The sequence below is a fragment of the Gavialis gangeticus genome, unplaced genomic scaffold (assembly GCF_001723915.1).
Source record: "Gavialis gangeticus isolate Ggan-Ray unplaced genomic scaffold, GavGan_comp1, whole genome shotgun sequence".
NCBI lineage: Eukaryota > Metazoa > Chordata > Crocodylia > Gavialidae > Gavialis > Gavialis gangeticus.
Genome location: NW_017729033.1, coordinates 12,727,784 through 12,737,820, shown reverse-complemented (window position 1 = coordinate 12,737,820; position 10,037 = coordinate 12,727,784).

Here is a 10,037-nt window from a genome sequence, read left to right as displayed (position 1 = left end):
GCTACTTCACGGTCAGGGTGGCTAGGATCTGGAACCACCTTCCAAGAGAAGTGGTGCTGGCTCCTACCCTAGGGGTTTTTAAGCAGAGGTTAGATGAACACCTTGCTGGGGTCGTTTGACGCCACTACTCTTTCCTGCCATGGCAGGGGGTCGGACTAGATGATCTGCTCAGGTCCCTTCCGACCCTAGAAACTATGAAACTATGAAACTATGACTCCAATTGGCTTTGGATAAGGCCCTGTGTCATTAGATGTGTTCCTGTTTCCTAGCAGTACAGAGAAATAGTAGAAGTTTAGGCTGGTATTGCTGATATTAAACCTTAAACATGCTCCATTAATGCCAGGTAATCTGAAGAAAAAGCTACCCAGTGAGAGAATTGATTCTGGGATGGGAATAGATAGGCAGTAGTCAGATCTCTCACTCAATGGCTTTTCTCGTGTATAACTCGAGTTAAGCTTTGTGTAAAGGCAGTGATTCGTAGCCTTTTTAGACTCACAGCATCCATTGTTAGATTTGGGACACCCTTCAGAAAATTCCAGGTTTTAGCGTTCACATTTTTTTGGCCACGGAAAATAATAGAGCAATTGCAAAAATTCAGAGAGACCACAACAGATCTGCGTGTTTTTAACAGTATGGATTCTTATTTGAAATCTCTGAGTCCATCTTATGAATCTCGTGTAGCTGTGTGCATGCCTAACAGTGCTAATGTTGCATGGCACCCTCTGGCAGCCTTATTAAGAATCATTGTGTTAAGGAAACTCAGGTTGATGCCTTGCAAGCCTAAAATGCGTAGCCGTGTCGTATGCCACTGAGCTCTGCTTTCCCTTCCATGGGAGCCCTCTTGGGAATGGCTAGCAGTGAAAAATAATCCATGAGGCACAAGACATTATGGTGCGCATGGCTATGGTAATGTCTGTACATATAAAAATACACTAACATGGTGTATGAATGGTTTGTTCTCTTTTCTATGTTTGAATGAGAGAGGGCGGTGAAGACAAATTCCTTTGAAGCCAAAGAGTGATCTGAGCTGGGGGTTTTGTTCTGGCTCATCTCTAATTCAAATAGCTGAATTATCTTATATAAATAACAAGAGTTTTCCTTCTGACTTCAATGGAACCAGGATTTCCCCCACAGCTGCAAACTTACCCAAATTTTAGTATACTTACATATTTCAGTACACTTTAGTAGCTGGATGCCAATTTTATGTCTCAAAGTTGGCTTTCATGCGTTCTAGTCGTCTACAGCCTAATCCTACTCTCATTATAACTGATGGATGGTTTCCTATTGCCTTCAGAAGAGGCAAATCATTCCCGTCATGTCATTTTGCTTCATAGGACTCTTCTGCTTTAGGCACAGGAGGGTCACCTTAATGTATAGTACTGCAGGTACCCCTATGAAAGCAGAATATTTCTTTACACTGGGAATACAAACAGGATCCTAGCCTTGGAAGTAAAGTGCCTTTAGTGTTTGCTTGCTATTTGTGTGTATGATTTTAAGGCAGAGGCTTGTTTCTAATTAATTGAATAAGTGCTTTAATCCCTGGCCTGAGGGCTTCCCATCTCGTATTAGCTGTATTAAGGAAATGGATTGTAATCCCTTTAATATAAGCACAGAAGGACATGATAGTTTCACATTTCTGGGGAGAATTTTCTTCCTCATCACAATGTTTTTTTAATGTTAATTTGCATAAAGCATAAGTGGAGACTAAGCAGTTCTAATTTCACCTAATTTCAATGGATCCTTGATTACCAGAGTCTTATTGCCTTATGACTTCACTTTCAGTAAGGTATTAGTAGTGTATTAAGAAAGCATATTATTAAAGTGCAATTACTGGTAATAGTGGCAATAGTACTGGTAATGATTGTGGACTGCAGTAACTCCTGTCATGGACCAGATTGCCATCACGCTAGGTAATATATAAATGCAGAATAAAAAATGGTCCCTACCTGAAGATCTAGGCAGAAGCTTTACTGTCTACCAAGAGCTTTGTGAGGCTCCACACTGATTCCCTCTCAAAATCAGCCAGCAGAAATTGGTTTAGTAACCAAAATAAAAAGTTGCTTTCTAAGTGCTCACTCTGCAAACTTAGTTCAAGACAGTTGAGATGGCTTTTGATTTGTCTGTTTTTCTTTTTATTATGATTTATTATTTCTATTCCTGTAGCACCTAAAAAGCACAATCACAGATCAGGACTGCGTTGTGCAGAAGCAATAGCTTTTCCCTGCTCCACGGAGCTTGTAAGTAATCAGTTGCCCATGGTAATGATCGTGGAAGGTGGGTAACGTGTGATGGTAGCTTGTACTACAGCAGGCAATACTTTTTCTATTTTGACTTTTTATGGAATTTTTTGGTAGATTATAATTTCAGTGGAACAACCTTTCAGCAGAAGACAGTAAGTGGAATGGCCTTTCCTCCCAAACCTGAACATTTTAATTTTCATTCTGACCAACAATCGAGTTGGTCAAGATGTTTCAATTTTTGAAAAATAATGTAAAAATTCAAAAGAAAAGGACAGTTTTGAAGTTAAAATTAATCTTTTTAAAAGCCATTTCCATTTGGAATATGGTAGGACAGATTCCAAAATCCTCCAGCCCTACATTTCCATAATTGTTATGATCGACTTCTCCTCCTCCTCCTCCTCCAGACATTGATGGAGCTGGAGAAAATCCAGTGAACAATAACCCCTCTTTCTCTCAAAGAGGTTTTCTCCCCTAGATCTACCACCTTTCTCACCAAAGAGCTCTTCTGTCCTGCCCCATGGAGCTACGTAACTCAGGGCCACGTCCCTCTTAACTCCTTCCCCAAGCCCCATCCGTGTTACAAACCAGTGAATCAGGCTTCCAGCCTACACCAGGTTGCCATCCGGACTTTTTCCCCATTTGTCCCTGTTAGCGTTCAGGGCCTCACTGACTTCTTCCGGCGCCTCACCCCCTCCAGCCCCCGAAACCTCACCTTTCCGATCCTAGCTTCAGACTCTTCGGTACCTTCCAGTTTATCTCTCCAGTCCCTCCAATTGTCCCTATTATCCTGTCTTTTTTTCAAAGAGTTTCCCACTCACATCCCTTTTTTCCCTCTGCCTTCTGTCCTGGGCACCAGCCAGTCCCATCCTCCCAATCCAGCCTGCAGCCTTACTGGGCTCTGAACTACTACCCAGGCTTGCAGTTACCAAAGCTATCTTGATCTGACTCTCGAACCCTTTTCTCTGAGCTGCACTGAAAGAGAAGCAGTGAAGGGCTATTGGCACGAGGGGCAGGTACCGGAGGTGGGAGACTCTGGCTGAAGCAGTGAACAGAGGAGCAATGGCAGACATGCTGAGCAAAATCTCCATCTGTGCTTGCCCTGTCCCACTTGCCAGGTGTGGCTGCAGCTGGTGGGTCTGTGTTGCAGGACACCCAGCAGCAGCAGTTGTTTTTTTTCTTTTTTTTTAAGGAAAATGTTTCGAGTTCCAAGTCAAATCAGCCAAATCAATTCTACATCCGTGAGTCATTCAAGAACCAATAAGGCCCAACTACCGGCAAACATCATCCACCCCCGCCTGGGCCTTCAGATGCTTCCAAATCCTTTGGCCGGCATCCTACACGCAGGTCCGAGCCCGGCAGCTTGGGGTTTGGATGCTCCCAAGTTTGGCTTGGCCACAGGATCAAGCTAGGGAGGAGCCTCCCATTTCCATAAAGTCAGCGTGCAGCCGAGATCCTCCTGCTGGAAGCTGGCCAGCGGGTAGCTAACTATAAGGCTCTTGTAGGGAGTTCTGTCTGCAAGCAGACAAGGGTGCAACCCTCCACTACACAGTGCCATTTTAATTGCATTACCTCAGTCAGGGTACTTCCCCTGCCACCATTGCGGTCATGGTATTTCCCCTGCCAGGTAAGTATTGTGGGGCAGGTCCCTAAGCGAGCTCCCGGGGCTCTCCCTGCAGGCAAGGCCCTTCCTGGGGTTCTGGAGTGTGGACACCTCACATAGGAGAGAATGTTCTCCTGTCTGCCCTGGAAACCCCGGAGACCCCCATGTCTACAGGCCAGCAGAGCCTCTCAGCTCAGCCGGCCAGCATCTCAGCGTCAGGGCAGCAGCAGCAACTGGTCCAACCTGCAGACTGAACGTCACAGGTACCAGGGCTCCTGACCTTGCCTCTGCTTGGGGGGGAGGTGTAGTGAAAGAATGCCAAGGCTCATGCACAACGCGCCCACTGCTCCCCGGCTCACCCCTTTGAAATACTGCAGCTTCTGGGGATCATCAGGTTGCTGCCCTCGATATCCCAGCACCCCCTCTGCCGTGCCCTGCAGCATGACTACATCTCCCAAACTACTGTTCTCTGGGGTGCAGAACACTGGTTATGTGGGTGGTTCAGTGGGAGGTGGTGGCTTCTGCCTGGCACAGGTTTAGCTGAAAACTGCATATCTGCTCTCAGTAGGCAGGGAAACCCCTTTCCCCTATCTTTCCAGAATGAAGGTTGCCTTTATTTTGCAAAGGAAAAACTTCTGGCTCTAATAGGCCAAAGGGCGCATAGGCCAACCACCTTCTAATCTCATTGTCACGAGTGTCTCACAGGATCAGGCCCACAATACTGCTTGCCTAACTCACAGGATTAACTATCCCCCAGTGAATGGAAGCCCTTGACCCAGGATAGGCTGAGCAGGAGTGGTGGGGAACGAGGATCTTTTTGGTTTTTGGCTTATTGCACTGACAGCGTTGCCCGCTCCCTTTGTTTCAGCTTTCTGGTGCACCATGGAAGAAGTGATGCGAACTTTATCTGGGTCCAAGGTAACTATAAACTGGGATATCTTTCTTAGTGCCACTTTTGCTCTATGAGATGGGGACAGTAGATTACGAATTTCCATGGTCTGTCAGACTGAGAAAAAAATTAAGCATTGAGCTCAACAGGATTGCTAAATTCAAGTTTTAGCTAAGGGTAGCTCAGTGAGGAGAAAGAAGCTGAAACCTTGGAAAAAGTGAACGAAATAGGAAATATATTCTTGCCCATAAAATAGTACCACAAGGAACATGTGCACGTATATACACATGGCCCCAGACAGCCTGGAGAGCAGTTCCCACAAGTAAGTTGGGGTAGGGGGAATTGAGGCCCCCCACAGGGAGGGTGGGAGGGAGGGAGCTGGGCAGGGCTGGGGATGGCCAGCCAGGCAGTGCCTGGGGCTTGGGGCCCGAGGCTAGATTGAGCAGCTGCATGGCCCTGGTGGGGAGCGGGACAGAGCTCGTCTGAGGGGTGGGGGGACCGGCTCCCTGCTGCTGTGTTCACGCCTGGGGGGTGGGGGAGACCTGTGCCTGGGGCAAGGGAAGGGGTGAGATGGACTGCCTGCTGCAGGCATAGGTGGGTGGGACTGCTCCCCACCATGGCGCACACTCCCTGGGGGCAGGGGGACCCACACCTCCCACATCTGTGCATGGGGCAGGGGCTGTGCACTGGTCACTGCAGGCTTGGGCTCCCACCCTGATGCCCTCCCTTGGTGCCTCTGCCGTGAGGGGCACCAACAGAGCCAGGAGGCTGTGGGTGGGCTGTGAAGGGAACCAACAGGACTTGGTGGGGATGGGGGCTGTCAGGGAGGGAGTGAGGGGTACTAGCAGGGCCAGGGCAGCTGTGTGTGTGTGTGTGGGGGGGGCTTTCATTTTAATCATGGATTTGGGGGGTTTTTTCAGAGAATTTGCAATTATTTTTTAACAGGGAAAAATAGGATCACTGCTGATCAGTACAACAATGCTACAATCAACCATTGCTTTTGGGTCCCTATATGTTTGGGGCCCTCTTCATTTCCCACTCCATGTATGGTCAAACCTCATACTAAGGATTTGAACTACATCCCAGATCCTAAGACCACAGAACTGACGGGGAGTTCCTGGGTCATCAGGTCCACTCCACTGTTATCTCCTCTCATAAAATGATCTAGCCCTATCTTGTAAGTGGCCCAGTACGCTGCTTCCACTACTTCTATTGGAAAACAGTCCCAGGTGGTTAGAAACCTTGGGCACCCGTACATAAGGACATCCAGTGTGGGAGCAGGCTCGGCTAATCGAATCTGCTGGAGGGTGGCAATTACTGTGCTCCAGCAGCCTCCTGCATCTTGTGTATCAGCATCCCCGCACTTAAAAATAGTGGCAGGGGCCACTCCCATTTTTAAGTGTGAGGATGCTGATACACAAGATGCAGGAGGCTGCTGGAGCAGCCACTCCCATTTTTAAGTGTGAGGATGCTGATATACATGATGCAGCGGTGCTTTAATTAAAGCGGATTTCAGAGCCTCTTTAATTAAAACGCTGCCCCCCTCCCACCTCTGGAGCTTGTATAAAAGTGCCCCTTCATACCCATTTGTTCTTATTTCAGTATTGGCTTGTATCTTAATAGCCCCTGCCCCACTTTGGTGTTTCATCCCACTGAGGTTTTTATAGACAACAACCTGTGCCTTCCTTCTGCTAGGCTAAACAAGCTGAACTCTTTAAATCCCCTTCTCTGATACATGTCAACCTAGCTCCACTGAAGTCAATAGAGCTGCACCTGTTTACACTGCTTATTTGGCCCATGAGGGCCAAATTCACCCTTATAAATATCGCCAGGGTTCAAATTATGAGGGAGCTCAGGGGGGCTGAGCCCAGCTATAAGAGATGAGCACCCCTTCCCCCTGCAACAGCCTGGAGCCCATGTGCCCGGTGCACAGCCCCAGGCTGCTCTGTGCCTTTCTACACAGCCCAGGCAGTGGCAGTGGCGGCTCCTTCCGGCTGCTGGTCCCAGCCCTGCGGTACTGGTGGGGAGGGGAACCAGTGCACACAGCCCTGACCCCGGCCAATTTTTTTTGCAGACTCCCCCAAGAGTTGAAGTGTAATTCGAACCCTGAACATAGTACAAACCCTAAGGATCCCATGCACTGTATTTGGAAGGTTTAAGTGGGACCTTGGTGTTAACTGGGCCTAATACTGGCCCTTTCCACCAGGCTGGATTGCAACTACAGTTACAACATGCCTGAAACTGTAGCGATGAAGCAGTCTAAACCAGAGCCCCCAGAACTAAGAGGGAAGAGCTTTGTGGTGCATTCTGCATGGCTCTTCTGCTAAAGAACACAAACACCTAAGAGATGCCCCTGTGGGTCAGACTGCAGGTCCATCTATCCCAGTATCTTGTACCTCACAGGAGCAGAAGGTAGATGTTACAGGAAAGAGTACATATGCAGGGCCTATCCAGACTGGTCTGTCCCTTGACCCTCTCCCTTACAACTTCCAGCATTCAGAGGCCTAGGAAGTAGTAATTTGGAGCTTGCACCTGTACCTATACTACTCTGTATCCTCTGATGGATTTATACTGCATAAATTCATCTACTTCTTTTTCTGAACCTGGTTAAATTGTCAGCCTCTACAGCATCTGGCAGCAACGAGTTCCACAATTTAATTGCATGCTGTGTGAAAAAGTACAGCCCTGTTGGTTTTCAACCTGCTTGGGTTTCGACAGAGCAGCTTACACAGGTGCCTCCCTTTGTGGGCTGAATGCACAGCATGCCCAGTCCAGGCGGAAGAGGAGCAGCGCAGGCCTCTCCTGTGGTGCTCGGGTTTGATAAAGTCGCTAGCTGCTCTTGGACAGGGGCAGTAAATGATTTTGCAGGTTTTCCCCCTGGATTGCGGAGTTCTGCTGTATGATTGGAGAGTAAAATGTCGTGCTGGTAGATGCATGTTTTGACTCTTCCAGACCCCTGTCTCTTTGGACATGTACCAGAGCTCATACATGACAGACTACAGACCGTATGGTGACTACAGGCAGTCCACTGTGCACTCACAGGTATGCTGGGTTTTTCTGTTTTTCGGTATCAGCCTGTCTGCAGCAGTCTGTAGGTACCTTGTGTAACCACGCTCACACTGTGGACTCTGTTCCCCTCTAGTGGCTGCACTGTAGGTAAAGGCTCACGTCTGGAGCAACCAGAGTTTCCGCCTTTAGATCCAGAGCAGGGTGGGGGCTCATCCCTGCTGCTGCTGACCCATTCAAGGAGGCTGTCATGTAGGAATTGCTTCCTTCTGACTGGTCATCCCTGGGACATATTTAAAAGCAGCCAACGGAAAACACAGGAGTGCAACCCAGCTGATTCTTGATGTGCTCCTAAACCCCTTGAGTGCTTCTAAGTCAGTTCCCAGGGACTGATAGTTTTCACATCCCCTACTCAGGCCATTCCAATGATTGGTCCAGTTAAGGCCCAATCCTGTGACTCCTGCTCATCTGAGTAGCTGTTAGTCGCATCAGCAACCCTGTGGACTTCCCTAAGACTGTTGTATCGAGGAGCAGGTTCAGACCCCTTTCTTCCTGCCTTGCATTCAGCAGAACAGTTAGCAAGGCGATTAAAATTCATCCAGAAAGCCAACTCTGTTGTGGAGGAAGGAGCTGGGAGAGGCTCTGCAGACAGGAGGGAAGTATTTGTTCCCCTCCTTTTTTTAATTCTTTTGTGGCAGGAGTGAACCCTTGAACTATTTAATCTGATTTGCTTGGCTTTGACAGGCCTTCCCTAATTGCCTGTGACAGTCTGGTCAGTGCAGCAGCTATTTACACTGGGAGAGGAGCCTGCGCTCTGGGGGAGATTCATTCACTTGCTAAAGCAGCACAATCTGTCCTGGGGCTGAACTAGAAAAGGGCCAGTCTTGGGGAAAAAGACAGAGGGCATGTGTGTGCTGATGCGGGACGGTGATTCAGAGAGGGGAGGCTGCCGAAGGGATGGTGTACATTAACAAGCTGCATTAACCCAGCACATCATGGGATGGCAAAGGCCCAAGCTCCTGGCCCTGCTGCTTTTCCTTACTCTGAAACATCTCCAGAGCAGAAGCTCACAGGAGGCTTCCCACTCCACTCTCATCTGGTCTCTTCTCCATCCTGGTTTTCCTTGGCTGCCAACTTATCTCCTCCTGCCCTCTGGGGACCAGGTACATGCTGCCAGTTCAGTTTATTAACATTCCCTGCACTCCACCCCTGCTGTTCTCCCAAGTCGGCTACTGGTTCTCAGGAAGCCCGAGCCTCAGGTAGCTGTTTCCCCTCCAAGATCCTGGTTTTGACAGCAAGATTTTAACCTTCCTCCTGCCAAGGTTCACGTATCCCCCAGCACAGACTGTGAGGGAACCTGGGTTGCTGTGTCCTCTCCCCACACTGCTCTGCATATTCCATAAGCAATCCTGGAAAGAAGCAAGCAGTGTGTGAATGCCCAGATTTATGAGTTGGTTTGTCTAGGGCAGCATTCAACCTTTTTTCTTTTGTGGACCCCTAAAAAAATTTGAGTGGAGGTGTGGACCCCTTTGAATTGTACGTGTGGGTATTCACATTTTTCGATTGATCATAAACATCTTTTGCAGATCCCTTAAACAGTCTGCAGACCCTCAGGGGTCCATGAACTCCAGGTTGGAAACCACTGCTCCAGGGGATTAGAATGAAGGGAACATGACAATACTTCAGCGTTATCAGGTTACAGGGTAGCTGTTTCCACTCACCCCTTTAGTTATTTCAAAGGCTGAGAAGTGGAAGGGTAATCTAGTGGGTAGTGAGCTTGTCTGGGGCTTCAGAGACTGAGGGTCACTTCCTGTACCTGCTACTGACATCCTGTGTCACCCCAGGGCAAGTTACTGTGGGCTATATCTGCTTAAATGCTGAAGGGATTTAGGTGCCTGATATAGAGATCCACAAACTCCCCACCAGCAGAGACATACCTGGGGGGGGCAGCGGGGTAATGGGATGGAGGATGATGCTCTCAGTTATCATTGTGTTTTACCCAGCAAGTGTCAGGTGCTTGCTGTTTACTTAGAGTCTGGCTGAAATGAGTTCCACTGACCATGTTGATAATAGGCGAATTTTGTTGATTCACGGTGATAGCAGATAAAAATAATGCAAACAATTCTCTATCTAGCAGGCCTAGAGCTGTCATCAGAGGGAAGGTACGTGTGGCCAGCATGCGAGTTTCACTCTAAGGTTCTCTCTTGAATGTCAGATGTCAGCAGCCTGGAGGTTGGAGGCTGAGGCCCACCCACTGGGTGGGTGAGATGGGCTGGTGGTGTGCCCTCTGTCCATGGTGGCC